This window comes from Lonchura striata, chromosome 5 (assembly GCF_046129695.1).
Source record: "Lonchura striata isolate bLonStr1 chromosome 5, bLonStr1.mat, whole genome shotgun sequence".
Classification (NCBI taxonomy): Eukaryota; Metazoa; Chordata; class Aves; order Passeriformes; family Estrildidae; genus Lonchura; species Lonchura striata.
This window is the reverse complement of record NC_134607.1, coordinates 3,514,762-3,536,408: the sequence shown is the minus strand read 5'-3', so window position 1 is coordinate 3,536,408 and position 21,647 is coordinate 3,514,762. Positions and strand designations below refer to the sequence as shown.

General features: G+C 48.0%; 1 long non-coding RNA gene across 1 annotated transcript; it reads right to left on the bottom strand.

Moving 5' to 3' along the window:
• Window positions 1-19,252: 19,252 nt before the first annotated feature.
• On the bottom strand, window positions 19,253-21,218 carry LOC144246255 (uncharacterized). The gene is made up of 3 exons (XR_013339926.1): window positions 21,105-21,218; window positions 20,584-20,709; window positions 19,253-19,442 (listed from the first exon to the last, which is right to left on the bottom strand). It is a non-coding gene; the product is annotated as an uncharacterized LOC144246255 (long non-coding RNA).
• Window positions 21,219-21,647: the final 429 nt, after the last annotated feature.

The window sequence follows — 21,647 nt, the reverse complement described above, 5'->3', positions numbered from 1 at the left end:
AGTGAGAAGAGGAGGAAAGAGGAAGACGAAAGAGTGAGAGGAAAAAGAGAGAGCTGAAGAAGAGTGTGAGAAGAAAAAGAGAGACTGAGAAGAAGAAGAGAGTGAAAGGAAGAGGAGGAGTGAGGAAAAAGAGGAGAGGGTGAGAAGAAGAAAAAGGAGAGAGGAGGAAGAGGAGAGAGTGAGAAGAAAAGGAGAGAGAGATGAAGAAGGGAGTGTGAGAAGAAGAGAAGAGATTGAGAAGATGAAGAGGAGAGAGGAGGAAAAATAGTGAGAAGGAGAAAGTGAGATGAAGAAGAGCAGAGAGTGGAGGAAGATAAGCAAGTGAGAAGAAGAGGAGAGAGGTGGAAAAGGAGAGAGTGAGAAGAAAAGGAGAGAGTGAGATGAAGAAGAGGAGAGTGTGAGAAGAAGAGAGAAGAAGAAGAGGAGATACTGAGAAGAAGAAGAGGAGAGAGTGAGAGGAAGAAGAGAGGCGGAAGAGGAGAAAGTGAGAAGAAGAAGAGAGTGAGAGGAAGAAGAGGAGAGTGGAGGAAGAGGAGAGAGTGAGAAAAAAAGGAGAGAGAGATGAAGAGAGTGTGAGGAGTGAGAAGAAGAGGAGAAAGGAGGAAAAGAAGCAAGCGAGAAAAAGAAGAGTAGAGAGGAGGAGCGAGTGCAAAGAAGAAGAGGAGAGAGGAGGAAAAATAGCAAGAAGAAAAGCAGAAAGTGAGATGAAGAAGAGGAGAGGGTGAGAAGAAGAGTTAGAGGAAGAAGAAGAGAGAGGAGAAAGAGGAGAAAGTGAGAAGAAAAAGGAGAGAGGAGGAAGAGGAGAAAGTGAGAAGAAGAGGAGAGGAGAAAGAGGATCAAGTGAGAAGAAGAGAGGAGGATGAGGAGCGCGTGAGAAAAAAAAGGAGAGAGGAGGGAGTGAGAAGAAAAGGAGAGAGTGAGATGAAGAAGAGGAGAGTGTGAGAAGAAGAGGAGAGTGAGAAGAAGGAGAGGAGGAGAGAGTGAGAGGAAGAAGAAATAGAGGAGGAAGAGGAGAAAGTAAGAAGAAGAGGAGGAGAGAGGAGGAAGAGGAATGAGAGGAGGAAGAGGAGAGTGAGAGAGGAGGAAGAGAGTGAGAAGAAGAGCAGAGAGTGGAGGAAGATAAGCAAGTGAGATGAAGAAGAGGAGAGAGAAAGAAAAGGAGAGAGTGAGAAGAAAAGGAGAGAGTGAGATGAAGAGGAGAGTGTGAGAAGAAGAGATAGAAGAAGAGGAGAGAGTGAGAGGAAGAAGAGAGAGGTGGAAGAGAAGAAAGTGAGAAGAAGAAGAGAGTGGAGGAAGAGGAGAGAGTGAGAAGAATAAGAGGAGAGAGCAGGAAGAGGAGAGAGTGAGGAAAAAAAGGAGAGAGATGAAGAGAGTGTGAGAAGAGCAGAGAGTGAGAAGGAGAGACTGAGAAGAGGAAGAGGAGGGAGAGAGGAGGGAGAAAGTGAGAAGAAGAGGAGAGAGAGATGAGAGTGTGAGAAGAAGAGGAGAGAGTGAGAAGAAGAAGAGAGGAGGAAGAAAAAGAGAAAGGAGGAAGAGGAGAAAGTGAGAAGAAGAGGAGGAAGGAGGAAGAGGAGAGAGTGAGAAGAAGAGGAGAGAGTGAGGAGGAGAGGAGAGAGTGAGGAGGAGAGCGAGATGAAGAGGAGAGGGTGAGAGGAAGAAGAGAGTGTGCGAAGAAGAGGAGATGAGAGAGTGACACGAAGAAGAGAGGAGGAAGAGAAACAAGTGAGAAGAGGAGGAGAGAGGAGGAAAAGGAGAGAGTGTGATAAAAAGAGAGACTGAGAAGAGGAGAGAGTGAGAAGAAGAGGAGAGGAGGAAGAGGAGAAAGTGAGAAGAAAAGGAGAGAGAGATGAAGAAGAGAGTGTGAGAAGAGCAGAGAGTGAGAAGAAGAGAGACTGAGATGAAGAAGAGAGTGAGAAGAAGAGGAGAGAGGAGGAAGAGGCGAGAGTGAGAAGAAAAAGAGAAGAGAGGAGGAAGAGGAGAGTGAGAAGAAAAGGAGAGAGAGAGAGATGAAGAAGAGAGTGTGAGAGGACGAGTAGAGAGGGAGGAGAGAGTGAAAAGAAGGAGAGAGAGGAAGAGGAGAAAGTGAGAAGAAGAAGAGGAGGAGAGAAGAAGAAGAGGAGAGAGTGAGAAGAAGAAGAGAAGAGAGTGAGAAGAAGAAGAGGAGGGGAGAGGAGGGGAGAGGAGGAAGAGGAGAAAGAGAGAAGAGGAGAGAGGAGGAAGAGAGTGAGAAGGAGAGAGAGATGAAGAAGAGAGTGTGAGAAGAAGAGGAGACAGAGGAAGAAGAGAGTGTGAGGAGAGGAGAGAGAAGAAGAGAGGAGGAAGAGGAGTGAGAGGAAGGAGAGTGAGAGAGGAGGAAGAGGAGAGAGTGAGAAGAAGAGCAGGGAGTGAGAAGAAGAGGAGATTGGAGGAAGAGAAGCAAGTGAGGAGAAGAGGAGGAGAGAGGAAAGAGAGAGTGAGAAGAAAAGGAGAGAGCGAGATGAAGAGAGTGAGAGAAGAAGAGGAGAGAGTGAGTAGAAGAGGAGAGAGTGAGAGGAAGAAGTGAGAGGAAAAAGAGAGAGCTGAAGAAGAGTGTGAGAAGAAAAAGAGAGACTGAGAAGAAGAAGAGAGTGAAAGGAAGAAGAGGAGTGAGGAAAAAGAGGAGAGGGTGAGAAGAAGAAAAAGGAGAGAGGAGGAAGAGGAGAGTGAGAAGAAAAGGAGAGAGAGATGAAGAAGGGAGTGTGAGAAGAAGAGAAGAGATTGAGAAGATGAAGAGGAGAGAGGAGGAAAAATAGTGAGAAGGAGAAAGTGAGATGAAGAAGAGCAGAGAGTGGAGGAAGATAAGCAAGTGAGAAGAAGAGGAGAGAGGTGGAAAAGGAGAGAGTGAGAAGAAAAGGAGAAGAAGAGGAGAGTGTGAGAAGAAGAGAGAAGAAGAAGAGGAGATACTGAGAAGAAGAAGAGAGTGAGAGGAAGAAGAGAGGCAGAAGAGGAGAAAGTGAGAAGAAGAAGAGAGTGAGAGGAAGAAGAGGAGAGTGGAGGAAGAGGAGAGAGTGAGAAAAAAAGGAGAGAGAGATGAAGAGAGTGTGAGGAGTGAGAAGAAGAGGAGAAAGGAGGAAAAGAAGCAAGCGAGTAAAAGAAGAGTAGAGAGAAGGAGCGAGTGCAAAGAAGAAGAGGAGAGAGGAGGAAAAATAGCAAGAAGAAAAGGAGAAAGTGAGATGAAGAAGAGGAGAGGGTGAGAAGAAGAGTTAGAGGAAGAAGAAGAGAGAGGAGAAAGAGGAGAAAGTGAGAAGAAAAAGGAGAGAGGAGGAAGAGGAGAAAGTGAGAAGAAGAGGAGAGGAGAAAGAGGATCAAGTGAGAAGAAGAGAGGAGGATGAGGAGCGCGTGAGAAAAAAAAGGAGAGAGGAGGGAGTGAGAAGAAAAGGGGAGAGTGAGATGAAGAAGAGGAGAGTGTGAGAAGAAGAGGAGAGTGAGAAGAAGGAGAGGAGGAGAGAGTGAGAGGAAGAAGAAATAGAGGAGGAAGAGGAGAAAGTAAGAAGAAGAGGAGGAGAGAGGAGGAAGAGGAATGAGAGGAGGAAGAGGAGAGTGAGAGAGGAGGAAGAGAAGAGAGTGAGAAGAAGAGCAGAGAGTGGAGGAAGATAAGCAAGTGAGATGAAGAAGAGGAGAGAGAAAGAAAAGGAGAGAGTGAGAAGAAAAGGAGAGAGTGAGATGAAGAGGAGAGTGTGAGAAGAAGAGACGGAAGAAGAAGAGGAGAGAGTGAGAGGAAGAAGAGAGAGGTGGAAGAGAAGAAAGTGAGAAGAAGAAGAGAGTGGAGGAAGAGGAGAGAGTGAGAAGAATAAGAGGAGAGAGCAGGAAGAGGAGAGAGTGAGGAAAAAAAGGAGAGAGATGAAGAGAGTGTGAGAAGAGCAGAGAGTGAGAAGGAGAGACTGAGAAGAGGAAGAGGAGAGAGTGAGAGGAAGAGGAGAGAGGAGGAAGTGGAGTGAGTGAGAAGAAGAAGAGGAGGAGAGAGGAGGGAGAAAGTGAGAAGAAGAGGAAAGAGAGATGAGAGTGTGAGAAGAAGAGGAGAGAGTGAGAAGAAGAAGAGAGGGGGAAGAAAAAGAGAAAGGAGGAAGAGGAGAAAGTGAGAAGAAGAGGAGGAAGGAGGAAGAGGAGAGAGTGAGAAGAAGAGGAGAGAGTGAGATGAAGAGGAGGAGAGAGTGAGAGGAAGAAGACAGAGGAGGAAGAGGAGTAAGAGAGTGAGAAGAGGAGAGAGTGAGAAGAAGAAGAGGAGAGAGGAGGAAGAGGGGAGAGTGAGAGTAATAGGAGAGAGTGAGGAGGAGAGGAGAGAGTGAGGAGGAGAGCGAGATGAAGAGGAGAGGGTGAGAGGAAGAAGAGAGTGTGCGAAGAAGAGGAGATGAGAGAGTGACACGAAGAAGAGAGGAGGAAGAGAAACAAGTGAGAAGAGGAGGAGAGAGGAGGAAAAGGAGAGAGTGTGATAAAAAGAGAGACTGAGAAGAGGAGAGAGTGAGAAGGAGAGGAGGAAGAGGAGAAAGTGAGAAGAAAAGGAGAGAGAGATGAAGAAGAGAGTGTGAGAAGAGCAGAGAGTGAGAAGAAGAGAGACTGAGATGAAGAAGAGAGTGAGAAGAAGAGGAGAGAGGAGGAAGAGGCGAGAGTGAGAAGAAAAAGAGAAGAGAGAGAGATGAAGAAGAGAGTGTGAGAGGACGAGTAGAGAGGGAGGAGAGAGTGAAAAGAAGTGAGTGTGAGAGGACGAGTAGAGAGGGAGGAGAGAGTGAAAAGAAGGAGAGAGAGGAAGAGGAGAAAGTGAGAAGAAGAAGAGGAGGAGAGAAGAAGAAGAGGAGAGAGTGAGAAGAAGAAGAGAAGAGAGTGAGAAGAAAAAGAGAGAGGAGGAAGAGGAGTGAGAGAAGAGGAGAGAGTGAGAAGAAGAGGAGAGAGTGAGAAGAAGATGAGAGAGTGAGAAGAAGAAGAGGAGGGGAGAGGAGGGGAGAGGAGGAAGAGGAGAAAGAGAGAAGAGGAGAGAGGAGGAAGAGAGTGAGAAGGAGAGAGATGAAGAAGAGAGTGTGAGAAGAAGAGACAGAGGAAGAAGAGAGTGTGAGGAGAGGAGAGAGAAGAAGAGAGGAGGAAGAGGAGTGAGAGGAAGGAGAGTGAGAGAGGAGGAAGAGGAGAGAGTGAGAAGAAGAGCAGGGAGTGAGAAGAAGAGGAGATTGGAGGAAGAGAAGCAAGTGAGGAGAAGAGGAGGAGAGAGGAAAGAGAGAGTGAGAAGAAAAGGAGAGAGCGAGATGAAGAGAGTGAGAGAAGAAGAGGAGAGAGTGAGTAGAAGAGGAGAGAGTGAGAGGAAGAAGAGAGGCAGAAGAGGAGAAAGTGAGAAGAGGAGGAAAGAGGAAGACGAAAGAGTGAGAGGAAAAAGAGAGAGCTGAAGAAGAGTGTGAGAAGAAAAAGAGAGACTGAGAAGAAGAAGAGAGTGAAAGGAAGAGGAGGAGTGAGGAAAAAGAGGAGAGGGTGAGAAGAAGAAAAAGGAGAGAGGAGGAAGAGGAGAGAGTGAGAAGAAAAGGAGAGAGAGATGAAGAAGGGAGTGTGAGAAGAAGAGAAGAGATTGAGAAGATGAAGAGGAGAGAGGAGGAAAAATAGTGAGAAGGAGAAAGTGAGATGAAGAAGAGCAGAGAGTGGAGGAAGATAAGCAAGTGAGAAGAAGAGGAGAGAGGTGGAAAAGGAGAGAGTGAGAAGAAAAGGAGAGAGTGAGATGAAGAAGAGGAGAGTGTGAGAAGAAGAGAGAAGAAGAAGAGGAGATACTGAGAAGAAGAAGAGGAGAGAGTGAGAGGAAGAAGAGAGGCGGAAGAGGAGAAAGTGAGAAGAAGAAGAGAGTGAGAGGAAGAAGAGGAGAGTGGAGGAAGAGGAGAGAGTGAGAAAAAAAGGAGAGAGAGATGAAGAGAGTGTGAGGAGTGAGAAGAAGAGGAGAAAGGAGGAAAAGAAGCAAGCGAGAAAAAGAAGAGTAGAGAGGAGGAGCGAGTGCAAAGAAGAAGAGGAGAGAGGAGGAAAAATAGCAAGAAGAAAAGCAGAAAGTGAGATGAAGAAGAGGAGAGGGTGAGAAGAAGAGTTAGAGGAAGAAGAAGAGAGAGGAGAAAGAGGAGAAAGTGAGAAGAAAAAGGAGAGAGGAGGAAGAGGAGAAAGTGAGAAGAAGAGGAGAGGAGAAAGAGGATCAAGTGAGAAGAAGAGAGGAGGATGAGGAGCGCGTGAGAAAAAAAAGGAGAGAGGAGGGAGTGAGAAGAAAAGGAGAGAGTGAGATGAAGAAGAGGAGAGTGTGAGAAGAAGAGGAGAGTGAGAAGAAGGAGAGGAGGAGAGAGTGAGAGGAAGAAGAAATAGAGGAGGAAGAGGAGAAAGTAAGAAGAAGAGGAGGAGAGAGGAGGAAGAGGAATGAGAGGAGGAAGAGGAGAGTGAGAGAGGAGGAAGAGAGTGAGAAGAAGAGCAGAGAGTGGAGGAAGATAAGCAAGTGAGATGAAGAAGAGGAGAGAGAAAGAAAAGGAGAGAGTGAGAAGAAAAGGAGAGAGTGAGATGAAGAGGAGAGTGTGAGAAGAAGACATAGAAGAAGAGGAGAGAGTGAGAGGAAGAAGAGAGAGGTGGAAGAGAAGAAAGTGAGAAGAAGAAGAGAGTGGAGGAAGAGGAGAGAGTGAGAAGAATAAGAGGAGAGAGCAGGAAGAGGAGAGAGTGAGGAAAAAAAGGAGAGAGATGAAGAGAGTGTGAGAAGAGCAGAGAGTGAGAAGGAGAGACTGAGAAGAGGAAGAGGAGAGAGGAGGAAGTGGAGCGAGTGAGAAGAAGAAGAGGAGGAGAGAGGAGGGAGAAAGTGAGAAGAAGAGGAGAGAGAGATGAGAGTGTGAGAAGAAGAGGAGAGAGTGAGAAGAAGAAGAGAGGAGGAAGAAAAAGAGAAAGGAGGAAGAGGAGAAAGTGAGAAGAAGAGGAGGAAGGAGGAAGAGGAGAGAGTGAGAAGAAGAGGAGAGAGTGAGATGAAGAGGAGGAGAGAGTGAGAGGAAGAAGACAGAGGAGGAAGAGGAGTAAGAGAGTGAGAAGAGGAGAGAGTGAGAAGAAGAAAAGGAAGAGGAGAGAGTAAGAAGAAAACAGAGCAAGAAAAATAAAAGAGAGATAAAAAGAAAAACAAAAAAAGTCAGATTGGAAAGAGAAAGGGAAAAAAAAGAGGGGTAAAGAGAAAAAGAGTGAAAGACAAACAGAAAAGGAAGCACTTAAAATGAAAGATAAAAGGAAATAGAGAGACAAGAAAAAGAAGAAATAGAGCTGAAAACCTACAGGAAAACAAATGGAGAGACAGAACAAAAGGTAGGGTTCAAGAGAGAAAGAAATAGAGAGTTAGAAAGACAAAAAAGTTAAAGTTGGACAGAAAAGGAAAAAGGGTCAGAGACAAAGAAAATGATAGCAAGTGCTAGAAAGACAAAGGCTGACAAAGAGAAAAAGAAGAAGAAAACACAGTGAAACCTAGATTGAAAGAGACAGACAAAGAGACATGGGGAAATACATGTAGAGGAATGGAAGAAAATAGACAGGGTGAGAAGGAAATATTGTTAGAGAAACATAGAGAAGTGTTAGAAATGGAAACAAAGGAAAACAAAGCCAGAGACAAAGAGAAAGAGTTAGACATGGAAGGATAAAGTGAGGAATAGACTAAAGAGGAAACTAAGAGGCAAAGGGAGAAATAGGGTGAAAATGATATGACTCAACCACATCAAAGAAAGACAGGAGACAAATGGTGGGCAGGGCAGAGGGTAAGAGGTATCATAATTAGGGCTGATTAATCTTTATTCCTTTAATTTAAACCTCAGCAATACACAGGGAAACAATGTATACAAATGCAAGTACAGAGACAAATACAACAAAGAATACATCATACCTAGGCACACAAGTACAAGTCCAATTTACATACAGCAAAATACATCAAAAGACAGGAACAACTGCAAATACAGAACAATATAATGTACTACAAGCCAAATACATATTGGCCCAATATAACCGTGTCTCCATTTCAGAAAAGTCCACAACGCTTTTGTTGTTATGACGCACCCGGAACAAAAATGGCGCAGAACGCTCCACTGACGTGCACGCCCCCTTCGCGTTACGCACAAACTCACATTCACGGCAACTCGCTCCGGAGACTCCCAAAAAATCCTCCTGCCTGATGAAAAGCCTGTTCCTGGGACGGTCCACTCCCTGACTTTGGCCATGAATGTCGCCTCGCTGACCGGCTGGGACTGAGGAAAAAAAAACCCAGCAGGGGAAACAAAAAAACAAAACCCCCAGCTGGGGATTTTTTATTCTAAATTTAAAAATGAGTGGAAAAACCTGAAAGGCAAAGGCCATACACACAAGGTTATAACTGCTCCATATACACAGCTGCAGACACAAGCACACACAAACTCTCACAGACAGACACAGACAGTCACACTCTCACACATTCTTCTGCTGACACGCTGGCTGCCACCCTTACGTGAAACGCTGCACTGAAGAATATGCTTAAACACATCTCCTGACCGCAGCAACTCCATGTCAAATGGTAGATTCCAGGAAATTCTGTAGGGACCCGGGGACCTACGAGACAAGGGGAGGCAGTCAGTGACTGACTATCTGAGATCTAGGAGCTATACCAGCTCTGGGCCCATCAGTGTTGTACCCCAAACCCCGTAGAGAACAGATGAACGGCAAAGCTTTATAACTGCTCTACCTGAGCGTGACTACGTGCCCGGGCAAGGCAGCTCCGATCATAATTGGCACAACAGAGGTGCATACAACATAAGGCAACGTAGGTACATGCAGTATAAGCACAAACAACATAAGCCAACGTAGGTACTTACAGTACAAGCACAAACAATATTAGACAACATAGGTAGGCACAACATACGCACATACAATATAAGCCACATAGGTAGGCACAACGTAAGTGCATACGACGTAAGCTGACAGAGACACAAGATAAGTGAGGACTTGATATAATTCTCCAGAAGACTAATTTTTGAGCCCTATATCCTTTGAGAAGGCAGATGCTATGGAACTACTGTGGTCAGGTGATGAGGGGCTAATAAGCTCCGTACGGAAGTCCAAGAGAAGGGCTACCAAAACTGAGAATGAAGATGGATGAGAACATCTCGTGTACATCGTCCGGTCCCAAAACGTAAATGTGTAAAGATGCCAGAATAATTGATATCTGGGAAGGTACGTGAGCAAAATATGGCCAATACAGCACAAAATGATGCTGCTAAAACATGGAGATGTAACAAAGGCATATGACACAGACAACGCAAACACGGACAGAAGTGGAAACTGCCTGGCAATTTCACGTTATGGACCCAAGATTCTTAGCCCAAGATGAGCCATGGGCTGATGATGCCAAAGGAAAAAAGCCCTAGGGCAATAGCACTTGATGATGACAGGCAACGCCTTTCAAGATGTTAGTGCCAAAGCACTTAAGAGGAAGCCTAAGAAGCTCAGTAGGCCTAGAGAAGGAAGAAATGACTACAGGGTGACTGTAGCTATAGCTCCAGACATGAAGGCAGGCTCCTATGGTGAAAAGATCCACGACAACGTCGAGAGTCAAAGAAGGCCGCCGATGCGAACGTCACGAGAACGCGGAGAGGGACCGGAACTGCCCTGCCCGGCAAAGACTCTGGGGGGGCTGAGGAGAAACCCTTTCCCTTTTCTCCCGAGGGACCCGTCCCACTATGGGCCTCTTCTCCAAGCTAACATCAAATAGCCTCCTGTGATAGTAAAGGTTTTCCCCCCATCTCCCACCTACTGGCCCCAGCACTTAGCTTTTGCAAGACAACCGGATGGAATCCAATGTCACTTGGATGTGGACGGCGAGACGTTCTGTACATCCGCTTCGGTGCTGCTGTTTACAAACTTCAGCTACGCTCCTCCTCAGGGTACCTAAGACAAAACAGAAAATGCAACTAGTGCCCACGAAAAGAGGAATCCCCGAAACTCCGACACACCACTGCCCCGGCTCACCTGAAGTCTCAATTTGACTCCACAGGCTGCCTGGAGAATACCTGAAAAACAAAAAGTACACACTTAGCATGCTGCTGCATAAGGGTCACCTGTGAGTCACTGTGCCAAAATGCCAACTCACCCGCTCGCCTCTGTTCCTTCACACAGCTAGGGCAGCGACAGCACCTGCAAAAAAACAAAGCAAAAAAACCCACACTGAGATACTGTGAAAACAACATCCCCCTGACCTGAAAAGCACACCCAGCCAGACCTTACGCTTGCACCCACCTGGCCTTGGACATCCGGACCAGAGACATCTTGCAAGAAGACTGCCTAAAAGAAAACAAAGAAACCAAGAGTGGATGCTTACAATTGCACCAGAAATTGAGATCTGAACCAGAACAACTCCTTCTGTCCACTGCTCACCTGACACACTTGGCCTTGACTGCTGCTATCTGCCTGGACCTCCTAAAAATAGAGGCAAAGAACACTGCTGTAACATGGTCACCATTTAGGCTTCCCCTGCAAATGCAAACAATGACTGACCTGCTCATGGGAAAACACTCACCCAGGACTGGGGCTCTCTGCGACAGATTTGAACTGTCTGCATCTGAAAGGAAGTTAGGACTAGTGTCAAAGAGCTGCAGGACAACTTAGCATCACCAAACATGTTATGTCAATCTCCTAATCCAATCTAGAGCCCAACTACACCCTGCATTACAAATTCCAAGTCCCCAGGACATGTGCTATTACAGGCTATGCAGCAGGGCAGAGCAGCTGTGGGATGATATGTGCAGACACCCGTGACACAGGACAGGGAGAGAGAGCCTCAGATGAGAAGAAAGGACTTAGAGACCCAAAGAACACAGAGTGCACCAGAGACAAGTGACAGGACACACACCAGAACTGCTCTGCCCTGCACACCTCAGCACTTTGATCAAAACAGACACTTTGCCTTTAGCTGGCCTAAGGGGACACTTCTTGCACATCCCCATCTCCAAAACTGACTCAAAAACCCCTCCTGGGAGGTCCCAACCCAGCACCTCTCTTCCACCCCCTCTGTGGGTTGTAGCCCTCCACTTATCTTGCACATATCTGGGATGCAAATCCCCATCAGGTGCAGAACGAGGCCTCCTGCCTGTCTGGGAAGTTCCAGTTGTCACCAGGCTGTTATCTCTTGCTCTGCCAAGAGAAAGAAAACCAAACATCAGTGCACTACCTTAACAGCACATGGGCCAGAACCTGACAATTCTGCCACTCACCGTCTCCCAAGAAGTCTCGGGCCACACACCTCAGGCGTGCTTGGAGGCCGACACCATCTCCAGGTACACCTAGGTTAAGGGCAGACAAGGTGACATGGCATTGCTGAAACTTGAGTGGATCCTCGATCCTCTTCCCTGCCTCACCGCAACTCCTTGACCATTCGTGTGGGTTACCAGGAGGGGACCTTGAAAGGCAAAATTGGAAGGCTCTGTCACAGGGCCCTGTAATGCTTCCTGCAAGATCACACATGCATGAAACCCGGTCCATCAGCCAGTTGGAGACAGAGGTATGAGTACTCCGAGTGGATTCCCTAAAGCACACAAACAACAATGGATGCTTACAGTTCCACCAAAAAATAAAAGCTGAGCAAAAACAACTGCTTTTGTCCACTGCTCACCTGGCACACCGGGCCTTGACTGCTGCCATCTGCCTGGACCTCCTAAAAATAAAGGCAAAGAACACTGCTGTAACACAGTCACCATTTAGGCTGCCCCTGCAAATGCAAACAATGACTGACCTGCTCATGGGAAAACCCTCCCCCAGGACTGGGGCTCTCTGCCACAGATTTCAACTGTCTGCATCTGAAAGGAAGTTAGGACTAGCATCAAACAGCTGAAGGACAACTTAACAGCACCAAACATGTTATGTAAATCTCCCCATACAATCTAGAGCCCGACTACATCCTGCGTTAAAAATTTCAAGTCCCCAGGACTTGTGCTATTACAGGCTATGCAGCAGGGCAGAGCAGCTGTGGGACAAGTATGTGCAGACACCCATGACACAGGACAGGGAGAGAGAGCTTTTGAGGAGAAGAAAAGACCGAGAGACCCAAAGAACACAGAGTGCACCAGAGACAAGTGACAGGACACACACCAGAACTGCTCTGCCCTGAGCACCTCAGCACTGAGATCAAAACATTCAGTTTGCCTTTAGCTGGCCTAAGGGGACACTTCTTGCACATCCCTGCCCCCAAAGCTGATCCTAAAGGCCCTCCCAGCACCCCGCTTTCACCCCCTCTGTGGGCCTGAGCCCTCCACTTATCTCTCTGGCATCTGGGGATGAGAATCCACGTCACGTGCCAATGGAGGCTGCCTCGCCTGCGGGGAATGTCCTTTGGTCACCGGGCTGTGGTCCCGTGCTCAGCTACAATCGAGAACGCCAAACATCACTGCACGATCTCAGCTGCACAATGGACAAAACCCAGCAATCCTGCTACTCACCATTCTCCTAAGAATGCTCGGGCCGCACACTTTGGCCAGGCTCAGAGGCTGCCACCGTCATCGCAGGGTCTGCCTGGGTTAAGAGGAGACAAAGTGACTCGGCATTGCTGAAACACGAGTGGACCTTGGCTAACCCTCCCTACCTTGGCATCTCACCACAACTCCTCAGCCATTGCCAAAGGCTACCTGGATGCCATCTTGAAATACAAAATTTCAAGGCTTCACCTCGGAGTCCTGCAATACTTCCAGAGGGCTCACAAGCACAGGAAATCCAGGCCATCAGCTGTTGGGGACAGGGGCTGGGCATACTCTGAGTGGATTCCCTAAAGCACACAAACAACAATGGATGCTTACAATTGCACCAAAACCTGAAACCTGAGCAAGAACAACTGCTTTTGTCCACTGCTCACCTGGCACACAGGGCCTTGACTGCTGCTATCTGCCTGGACCTCCTAAAAATAAAGGCAAAGAACACTGCTGTAACATGGTCACCGTTTAGGCTGCCCCTGCAAATGCAAACAATGACTGACCTGCTCATAGCAACACCCTCACTCAGGACTGGGACTCTCTGCCACAGATTTGGACTGTCTGCATCTGAAAGGATGTTAGGACTAGCATCAAACAGCTGAAGGACAACTCAACAGCACCAAACATGTTATGTCAATCTCCTAATCCAATCTAGAGCCCAACTACACCCTGCATTACAAATTCCAAGTCCCCAGGACATGTGCTATTACAGGCTATGCAGCAGGGCAGAGCAGCTGTGGGTTAAATACATGCAGATGCCTGTGACACAGGATAGGATTTGACAAACCAGGAGACAGGACAGGGAGAGAGAGCTTTTGAGGAGAAGAAAGGACCGAGAGACCCAAAGAACACAGAGTGCACCAGAGACAAGTGACAGGACACACACCAAAATTGCTCTGCCCTGAATGCCTCAGCACTGAGATCAAAACAGTCACTTTGCCTTTAGCTGGCCCAAGGGGACACTTCTTGCACATCCCTGCCCCCAAAGCTGATCCTAAAGGCCCTCCCAGCACCCCGCTTTCACCCCCTCTGTGGGCCTTAGCCCTCCACTTATCTCTCTGGCATCTGGGGATGAGAATCCACGTCGCCTGGCAATGGAGGCTGCCTCGCCTGCGGGGAATGTCCTTTGGTCACCGGGCTGTGGTCCCGTGCTCAGCTACAATCGAGAACACCAAACATCACTGCACGATCTCAGCCGCACAGCAGCCACAACCCAGCAGTTCTCTGCTCACCATTATTCTCCTGAGAACGCCGGGCTCCTCGGGCCGCACGCTTCGCCCACGCCCTCCTGGCAGGGTCTGCCTGGCTGAAGAGCAGGCGAGGTGAGGTGGCGTTCCCAAAACTCGAGTGGACCCTGGTCCCCCTCACTAGTAGTTCCCCGACTCACAGCAACTCCTCGGCCGCTCCTGAGGCTCCCTGGTGCCACCTCCAAGTGACAAAGATCAAGGCTTCGTCACAGAGCCGTGTGCCGCTCCCCGAATTCCCAGGAGAGCGAAGGAGCGGCTCTGTGGCCGCTTGCAGGGGGGACTCGCTGGTACACGAGTGGACTGCCTGATGCACACAAACATGAATGGATACTGAGAGCTGCAGCAGAGACACTACAGCTGCAGGCACACAAATCCATAAATAAATAAACTAACAAAACCCAAACATCCTACCAAAATATTAATTTTATTTACCCAGTATCCAAATTGCCAAACAGATTAACAGAGACACCCTGTCCTATCCCCTCAATAACACCTCTTAATCTATGCCAAACAAATCCTTAAAACTATGAAAACCCACCTGTATCGAACTAAAACAAAAAAAAAGTCTTGTAAGCTTTATAAATTCATTAACCTAACACATCAGAACCTTAAAAATATTAAACCTTTATGAACACCAGTACGCAATGCACACTACCCTCATTTCAACGTATAAAAGTAAAGCTATTCCTATTACTAACCTAATACAAATATCAAAAAATATATCAGTAAGAAAAGAAAAAAAAAAATAAACCTCACTAAAACTGAAATATAAAATTTTTATTTTAAGCAAGAAAAAATTATACATTCTAAACAGGAACTTCCTCAAAATCAAGTACTTCAATAAACCCAAAAAACTCTAGCATATTTCAAATAACTACTAAAAAACCAAAAACTATAAAACAATTAAGCAACCCCACCACAACTATCTAAAACTATCTATAATAAACGTTCTGTAAAAAAACCCAACAAATCCTCCTTACCACCTCAACAATACATCACCAGCGACACCAAACAACTCAAAATACTGTAACTCCCATCCAAAAAATGCTCTATAAACTGAAACACTAAAACTCAACTACAAAACCCACCCACCCTTCAATAACCTCCTCTAATCTACACAAAAATATAAAACCAATAAGAATTAACTATAAACTATCATACCTTAAAGAACTCCACCATTGAACACTACTGTACCAGACTTATTATAAATCAAAAACCACAAAATAACACACCACTGTTAACATTACCAAAACATTTTTCTCCATTCCTCTAACAACCAAATACAAACCTCGACTTACCTTCACTTGAAAAACATACAATACACCTACAACCAACTGCCCCAAAATTAAAAACACAGTCCTACCATCCAGCATAAATTCAACCAAATGAAACTTAAAAAAATAAAACTCCAAAACATCTGTAATAATCCAACAACATTAGATGAAAAGTATAACAAAAATATTTTTTAAATCATCCAAATTCTTCCAAAAGACTATTACACCAAAAAAAAAAAAAAAGCAAAATCAAAAAGCCTACTGAGAAGATCCAATTCCTAAAAATAAAATAACAAAAGAAACATCAAATTCCCACCAATTTCATCAAAAACAGTTCAGAATGGCTCCATGAGCCAACAAAAAAAAACCCCAACCTCTAAGAAAATGCCAAACCGCCTCAGAAACAAACAAGGAAACACAGCCCCTCTTACCATGGTATTATTTTAGTGCTATGATTAAAATACAAATTCTATACAAAAATGTCCTCTACCCTGCCATCAATGCCACATAAAGCAAATAAATTAACTGTTATCATACAGGACATCCATATAAAAAAATCTCAATCGCCCTAAAACCTTAAAAATAATTACAAATTAAACCCAAAATAAAAACTTCAACAAAAGAAACCCAAAACCAACAAACTAAAAATACACCACCATAGAACCAACTACCAGCAAAAAAAACCAAAACCCACACTGCACTCTTTTCACTAAGAGTTGTTAGTGAGACACATCACAAAAATGAAACAAAAATAAAATACAGCCCTATAGAAGCCCACAAAACAAATCACAAAACCCACTAGAAAAAGAAGTCCAACCAATTTACTAAACTTCAAACCATACAACAGACCCTGAAAGCTGCTAAAAATGAAAACCATACCTCCGCACTAACTCAAAGAGTAACCAGTATTCTGCTAAATTAGCTTTAAAAACCAAAGTAATAAACGAGATTAACAAAAATCGAAACCACTAGACAATAAAAAGAGAAGCACCCAAATAACTACCTAAAAAAATCCACAGTAAAAATACACAAGTTCCGAACAAAAAACACTAATAAAAAGCAACCAACAAATACACCAAACTGAAACAAAAACCAAAAAAAATAAACTTCAATTAACCACAAAAAAAAAATTATTCCTAACTCAATAAACCCATAATGCCTCAAACCATCAAAACACAAATACCACCTAGAAATAAACATGTCACCAAAAGATAAATGTAGCCATAAACAATAACTCCCAAACTACCGGTAACAATACAACGTCCATGACAATTAAACAAACCGAATGAATAAAACATCTATAAGAGAATTAACAAAAATGCAATTATCAATATTAAAAACAACCCCTTACTAATTAACTACAGGACAGTACCTCAAACCCACCAAAACCAACACTACATACTCATGCTAATAAAAGTCACCAGAACCTAATTAAAAACCAACCCTGTACTTCATGCTACGACCCATAAAAAAACATTGTAAACCTTAAAAAAAATCTCCTTTACGAAGATAACTACATTTATATTTTTATAAAATAAAAATAATAAAAAAATCCAACATATCGCACAAAAAAAGAAAAAAATCCAACAACAAACTCAAACTAAAAAAACCCTTGTCACAGCACCCGAAGCAAGAACCGTAACACCGTGACCCTTCTCACACACCGACTCCGAACAAAAGAAAAGGACCCAATGAATTCCCCAGGAGCGCCTCAAAAGCAGCGCAGCGAGGGAGGCTGGAAGATGCGGAGCCGCGCTCCCGGCCCCGGGCGCTCCCGGCTCCGGCAGGAAAGCGGCTCCTCCGGCAGCAGAGGCGGCGCCGCGCCGGCAGACCCCCGCCCGCTGCCCCCGGCCCGGCGGGGCCGGCACCGGGCCCGGGGGGCCCCGGCGGCGCCCGAGCCCCGCGCCCGGAGCGGACGGAGCGGCGGCACCGGCCGGCACCGGCCCCGCCCGCGCCGCCTCCCCCGCCCGCCGGCCCGGCCAAAGCTCCGCTCGGCTCCGCACGGCTCGCACCGGCGCGGCTCCGGCGGGCCCGCGGCAGCCCAGCCGCGCCCAGCTCCCCTTCCGCCCCGGCCAGCCCCGGCACTGCCGGTGGGCTCCCCTTCAACTGCGTCCCCTAGAAGAGCAGAAAAGAAGCGGCTCGCCTCAAATTATGGCAAAAGGGAGAATTTTACCTCAATCCAAACCTCGTAAAAGGAGGAACAACAGAGCAGCCCCCTCCAACTCAACCTCAGGGTGACGAAATTTAAAAGGGAAAGGAGAAAAGTCCCCGCTACAAAAGCGCACCGGCTCACCTGCTTGGCTGCTGCTTCTCAGCACAAAGGTTTGTCTCTCGGCTCCTCCTTTGAGCCATGCTCCACGGATCCAAGTGGGGATCCAGGTGATCCCCCGGATCCTGTCCAAAGCACTCACCGTCCTTCCATAAGACAGCCCCGGGAGCCCCCCATAAACTCCTCTCCTCCAGCAGCTCCGTGCCAAAGCGATGTGAGGAAAAACCCCTAAATCAGCCGCCGGAGGAGCCGCCCCCTCCTCCTCACAGCTCACACCTGCCGCTGTTGCCACCCTCCAACAGCGTCTCGCCGTCTCCAGCACACAGCCCACTTCTCACAGACAACAGAAATCTGCTACGGGTGTCGGCTTTTCTTAATCCATCTGGTTACACGATTAAAACACATACGTGCATTGATGGTCATTGAGAGAAAACTTTCCCCTGGAGAAAACTGTCCTTTTGGTAGCACACTTTGCTACACCTTCGCAAAAAGCAGAATCAGCAGCAACTCCTAAGACCCCTGCCGAGGAACCCAGCCTTCCTTGGGACACCCACAGCAGCAGACCTCGAAAAAGGAGGGGAGAAGTCAAGCTTGGAGTGGAAAAAGAGGACAGAAGTACAGCAGCCTTTAAAAATGCCTGCACGGAGCAATAGTGGGAACCAGTCACATTTCTTCTTTCCTTGCTTTCTGTGATGACATAAATAGGAAGTAAGAACACGTTAAACAAAAGGCAGAGCTAGGATTTGACAGGTGTTCATTTTGGCAGGCTGGATGACAAACGCCTCTTCCAGGACTGCGACGCCTTTTGGGGAATGGCAGAGAACGGAGGCAAAAGGTGCCGGGGAGCCCTTTCTGTTCCCTTCAGCCCCTGCAGCTGCTCCGCTGGTTTCAGGACACTTGCTTGGTTCGTTCCCAGATAAAAAGGCTAGGGCGTGATTTTCAAAACTACTGCCCATCCCCAGTCAGTTTCCTACGTTCATGGGTACAAATGAATGGATAGAGAGATGGCTTCCTTCCAAATGAGTTTAGCCATAACTTCCTATTCTTTACCAATAGCTGTGAAAACGAAACACTTGCCAGGTTTTAGTATTCCACACACACCCCTCCCTGGGAATTTTGTGGCAGCTTTGGGTCCCTCTGCGGGACGGCACCCAGCGTGACCCCCCCTCATTCGCCACCCACCCGCTCCCCCACCGCAGTGTGCGTCCCTCTCCTAGGGACCTTGGGGTGCCCCAAATGACATCAGAGCCCCGAGTCTTCGGCCCCTTTTCCTGACCCCCGAAGAAGGCACAGGACGAGTCCAACTGCCCCGGACAGCAGCCCAGCGCTCCCTTCCAGCCATTCCCACACCTCCATCCCCCCAGAAAGGGACTCCGCCGCAGCAAGGAAGGGGGGCAGCCCCCAGGAGGCTCGAAGCTGCTGCCCCGCCTCGCTGTCGCGGGCCGGGGGCAGAAAGAGGGAGCGGCAGAGGCGGCGGGGACGCGGCACGGCCGGCCCGGCACGGAGCGGGGGCCCAAGAGCAGCCCCGGCCCTTCCCTGCTGACCGCGCAGTGATAAAACATGAAAAAAGGAAACTCTGGCCGGCAGGGCTCTCTCTGCGTGGGTGAGGGCAGGGCCCTGCGGGGAGCAGGGCGCTCCAGCACGGACAGCCCGGATCCAGAGCAGCTCCAGGGCTGAGCAGCGGGCTGGGGACAGCTGGGGACAGCCGTGAGCAGAGCCCGTCAGCCTCCCTCCGGGGCTGGGACTGCCTTGAGCACACAGCTCCTGCCAGGTGTGGCACCTTCAGACTCCTCGCCACAAACGAGTTCTGATCTCGCTCTCGGGGTGACCTGCACCTCCTCCCCAAAAACTGCAGGAATTAGAATTTCGGGCTGCTTTTACAAACTTCACGTCAGCTTTGCAAATGCAAATCCCAGCGGGTCCCTGCTTCCCAGAGCACCGGTCCTCAGCCATCTCCACTTCCCTGGAAAACTGCTCCAGCCCCAGGCTGTACCAAGGTGAGCACAAGTCTGGAGAGGTCAGAACCCTCACCTGGACTGCTGCACTCAGAGCGAGATCCAGCTACAAACGGAATTCCAGAAACAGCCTCCAAAATGTTCCATAATCACACCTTTAAAATGGCTCCACAGGGCAACGGCTCCGGTGCCAGAGCAGCACCTGCACGAGTCCTTGTGCCAGCCCTGGCTCCCTGAAAAACACAAGAAACCAACATCACACAGGCCTTGTTTGCAGAATTCCTGATCCAAACCTCACCTGTCCTGCCCAGCACTGAGGGAAATCTGACACAGCATCCATAGGTAACCTTTGGAGAGCAGCCATCACCCCAGTCCTCCAGCCCGGGCAAGGTTTTGCAGGGAATGGACCCAACTTCTAACCCTGAACCTAAATTTCAGTCAGCTTTTATTAGAAAGATACTGGAGAGTAAATCCTACAACAGATTTAAAACATTGCACAAGGAATAACCGGCCCAGACAAAACCAAACCGCCCCATCTCTGCTCCACCCCGTTTCTCCCAGTTTTGGGAGAAATACTGATAGAGTTTGTAAAGACTCCCCTTCCCTGCAGCACTGTCCTTCACTGTACATCCCTGGAGAGGATTTACTCCCTTTTTTGTGCCCAGCAGCAGCTCTGCAGCCCAAATCCCACTCCTCACAGACACGGCCTGAGCAGAGCTCAGGCAGCGTTCCCAGCAGTGGATGCAATTCCGAGTTCCCTGCATTGCTCACGGGGCACTCGCAGCAATCTCACCTCAGCCCAGACTCTGTGCTCAGAGGGAAGCGCAGCCCGATGGGACACAGCTCTGGCCCCACATTCCCCTTGTTCCTGCTGGCCTGGAAAGCCACAGATAAACCCAGTCCCTCTGCCCCTGCACCCTGAGCCCCAGGAGAGCTGGAGCTGAACCCAGATCCCGGCGCCCTGCACGGCTGCTCTGACGCCAGCACAGGCTGGGCACTGCCAGCACCGTTCCTCATTTTCCTCCCTCTGCTCCCAAATCCTGCCAGCCCTCCCCTGCAGCTCCTGCCCCAGCCCCAGCAGAGGCTGCCACCCAGCCCTGCAGCAGCTGGCAGAGCTGGGAATGCACCGAGAGCTCGGCTCCCCGGGCTCCGAGCCCCAGACCAGTCCTTGGGTGCACAACAATGCCCAGCCTGCCCCCCTGGGCACAGCCAAACACCACAACTCCAGCATCCCCAGGGAACTCTGGCATTTGCCCCTTCCCTGCTGCCCTTTCCCAGCACACAGGGGTAGGGCCGGGCTGTCAGAAATGGCATTCCCGAGACAGTTAATCCCAGCAGAGAGGAAAAGGGGAACCCTGCGTCCCTCTGACTTACCCCACGGCGTGGGCAGGACCAGGAGCCCTCCAGTGCACACCCCTGGTGCTGAAGCCTCTTGGCTTTTGCTGCTTAAACACTGAAGCTTCTGGCAAAGACGGGAGGAGCTTAATGATTTTTCCTGTCCTGATAGAGAGGAGGAAAAGAGCATAAGTCCACTGTGGAAGTCAAACGATCCCAGCTTTCACACTTCCGCTGTGATTGCTCACTATGGGGTTTTATCCATGAGAGGGGACACCAATTCAAATATAAAAGTGCCCTTTTCCAGCATTTTTATTCCTAACTATTTCAGACATTAAAAGGAAGCTCATTTTTCTTATTACCTAATTCTTAGCCTAATTTTAACAGAACCATTTTTATCCCAGGCCCCACTGTCAGTCATTCAATTCTTTACCACTGGACTTTATACAAAGGAAGGGATACCTGGGTGCCGTGTCACAAGAAATCCCAAAGAGAAATGTGTCCAAAACCTCACAGAGAAAGGTTTCAAGGTGCTCCAGTGCACAGACAGCTGCTCATACCTTGTCAGGCCACACCAGTTCTGTCACATCCACCTGAGCTGCGCAGGCGAGGCAAAGGCTGCCCTTCCTCCCAGGGAGCACTGTCTGAGACCACAAAGAGCCATCCTGGGTGAAAAGAACTAAATGAAAATGTTTTCTGGCAGAAAATGAGTGTCTGTAATCAGAATTTCAGGACAGACTTAGTAACACCACTTTCATATGATAAATACAGGCCATGCCCATCCTTCCAAGCTAGGTGAAACCAGGAAGGAGAACTACAGGAAAAGCAGGAAGGCAGAGCCCCTTATTTGAATATATATAGAATGCCCCTGGTTTGGTAGTTTTCCTTTGCTCCTAAGCTTTGGCTTCACCCCCTCTCCAGAGGAGCAGTGAATTCCTCCAGGGTGAGGGGGAGTCTGGTCTCACTCCAGCTGTGTGAGCATGGGGCCAAAGACTTGTCACACACCATAACAAGGGCTGCTGCTGCTGCCACTGCCCCAGGGAAAAGAGACAGCTCCACCGTGGCACCAATGTCAGAGGAGGACTTTGGTCACTGATTTAGAG